Here is a 3,327-nt window from a genome sequence, read left to right as displayed (position 1 = left end):
CATCTTTGACCAACATCTGGCTAGAAACAAGGTCCACAGATCAAACTGAACTCCCTCCCTCCTCCCAAATCCCAGCTCGCTGAGATAAATGAACAATCCCTATTGTTGTGGCAGCAGAAAGACAGTATTGACAAGGTTTTCACCCACATGGCTTCTAGCTGACCAGTTCCCTTCCCCCAACAAACACCCACCCCATTTGCTTTCAGGACTGTTATTTTGGTTTCCAATGGCAGATAAATGTAGAGAAGCTCTTATTAACTTCTCAAAATTAGCTGCTGTCATTGTTTCTGTCTCAATGACCTCTTTCTCTTCCTCCTGTGTCAATCACCACAGGCTGCTCTTAAGGCAAAGGCCCTGGGGTTCTCTAGCTGGAAGGGGGCATTTGTCATTATAGTTCAGGAATGTCAAAAGGGTGACCCAGATTTTCAGCACCAGAGGAAAAAACTAGTTCATTGTGAGGATTCTATGTAATCAAATGTAACCTATTCTTGATATGGGGAACATGTGTGTAGAAAGATCAGTTTCATGGAAATGTGCATCATTACTGAGGGGGACTCCCTACTTAAGGACCTCAAGGCCGAGCAAATACATTTGTACCAAGTCCTCAAATTATAAAGGATTGCTTTATTGCCCACCTCCTCATTTCCAACCAAGGAGAGAACTGCTTTAATTTTTCTCTGGATTAAAATGAAATTAACTCTACAGGAGGGAAAAAGTTATCCAAATATAAATAGATCTGAGTTTCTGTCATCTGTCATCAAAGCTTTGGTGCTTATCCCAAATTTGTTTTTGATTCCTTCTGGAGACTTGCAGGTAATTTACAAAGACGATGTGGGAAAGGCAGATGGGTCATAGACTTCCAGAGCTCGAAGGGAAATTAGAGATTATCTAGCCCTACCCCCTCATTTTCCAGGTGGAGAAATGGTGATCTGACCAACAGTAAGTGGCAGAGAAGACACTAGAACCCAGTTCCTTGACTCTTACATAGGTGATCTTCTGCCCTGCCCCTCATGAAGGTACAGTTATAGCAATTGGGATAAAGTGGGCTCCCCAGCACTTTTTTGTGACCACTCAGGGCTTCCTTCTAGTCTGGAACCCACGTACCCTACCTACCATGATTTCCCTGTTGTGCTCTACAGGAGGTAAGGGGTTGTTTTGTCCTGCTCTTTTCTCCCCTCTCCTTCTCTGAACTAAACCCTTGCCTTTGGGGAACTGCTCCATGTGGTTCTGGTGGGGCTTAAAATCACTCTGCTCACCTGCGTGAGTGCACTGCGTGGGCCAGCCAGTTCTGCTACCCTACATCTCTGAGCACAGAACTGGAGCAGGCAATGGGCATGAGATCCAGGCAGAGGCAACCGAGATGTCTTTGTCTGCTGTATTTGAGATTGTGAGAGGTTTTCTCTTCCTTTTGTGGATCACAAGCAGTGGAGATTAGGCTTTGGGCTGCCAGGGGCTATCTTTCCCACCGTGGAAATAGAACCTGCCTGAAAAGAAGCTAGCGCACAATGCTTAGTAATTGTACCCATTTATAATGACCACATTCCTCTTTTGTGAGAAATGCCAGGTCTCTGCAGGCTAAGGCGGTGGGGGCAGGGGTAGGGCAGAAAAAGCAAAACCAGAAACCCAAACTCAAGTTTTGTTGTAGTAGCAGTTCTCTTTACTTTGGGAAGAATGTGGTTTTTAGGGGGTTGGGGGGAGATGCTCTCACTAGGCTGAGACCTGGGTTTGAATCCAGCTTCTATGGCTCATCGGCTGTGCCAGGCTCCCTGGGCTGATGTGAGAACTGAGTGAGAGGGCGCTCAGTACCCAGATCGGGTGAGCGCTAGATGCCTTCCATCAGTGTGTCTGAGCAGTGCCTCCCAGGAGAGAACTCTTTGTGGACTTGACTCCAGCCCGTGAAAGCTGGTTTTCTTTTCCCCAAAGACTCAAGTCAAAAAAGGGGCTCAGAGAAGCTCATCTGTCATTTGGAGATGTTTCCAGAGGGAAAGCAAATTACTTTTAGGTCACTGTTGGGAGATAGTTGCTTTCCTTCTTTAGTACTGAAGGCTGTGTTTATATTCAAATCCACCATACATCCTAATCCTCCTAGAGTGAGTAGTTCCTTTTTTGGACAAAGTACAAGATGAAATGATTTTTCATCATTGACCAGATCATACTTCCTGGCCATCGTTACTGTCTCTCTTAAATTATCTCACTCACTATCCTCTCATTATTTATAAAAAAAAAAAAAAGGTCTGGAACTTTCCTCTTCTAATCAAATTTGAATCCATTCTTTTCCTATGATAGGATTCCTACTGATTGATTTTACATTGCTGACTTGGAAATACATCTGTTTGGACATGAGGTCTCTATTGAACTGCATAAGGCACTTTGTAAATATTTACTTAAGTAAAGAAACCAAGTTAGTAACACTAGGATGCTACTTTCAGGAGCTGGGAAATCTAATATAAAGTGATAATGTAGATATGCTTGAGCTTTAAGTTTCATTAAGTTTAACTTCACATATAAGAACTAAAAATCCAACAAATTCTTGGGTCTTTTTGAAATAGGAAGGTTTGCTTTATTTCGCAAGGATTCTGAAATCACTCCCCCTCCTACCTGCACGGTGCAAGCCCACCGAGAACAAAAGGTGGTTTTAGAAAGCTCACAGATTGGGAAATTACAAGGCACCAGCAATAAAAGCAGAGACAGGCCTACTTGATGAACAGGAGGCTTCTAGACCTGCAGAGTGTCAGTCAAAAGTCGAATTCAAATGCAACAGGGAGTGTAGCTCTGTTAAAATAAAGATCTCAGACACTACTGGGTAATGACGTTTGTACAAAGTCATCCTAGGTGATTCATTCACACTGTTTGCTAAACACTGTAACAGGTCTCTGGAAACATGAATCCAGAGCGCAAAAAACAGGCAGCACAGGTAAACCAAAGTCTGTTTCCTTTTGTTTGATTTTATTAGATTTTTCAAGATCTGTCCCAACACCTTAAAACCCACACACCCATACCTCTCATAAGGGGAAAGGGCAAACAGCTGGAAATTTCAGAACGGCGCAGCCTGAGCCCGATCATCTCACTGGTGCCCCACATTACCTGAGCCCGAGCCGATGGACGGGTCACCAAAGCCGTGGGCAGAATAGATGTTAGGAGATGTATGTAAAACCACCAGCGTGCCAGGAAAAGTGGAACTGTAAAGCTAATTTGATTGCTTTTCCTTTGTAATTTAGTTTGGTTGAAAGATTTGGAGCATTTATCTGTAAGATCAAATAGGTAAGACTTCCTGTGCACAGAGTCCTTATTCACTGAATGATGAGATGTTACTTGTGACGTCTTCAG

This window comes from Camelus ferus, chromosome 2 (assembly GCF_009834535.1).
Source record: "Camelus ferus isolate YT-003-E chromosome 2, BCGSAC_Cfer_1.0, whole genome shotgun sequence".
Lineage (NCBI taxonomy): Eukaryota > Metazoa > Chordata > Mammalia > Artiodactyla > Camelidae > Camelus > Camelus ferus.
Note: the sequence above shows the minus strand (reverse complement) of the source record.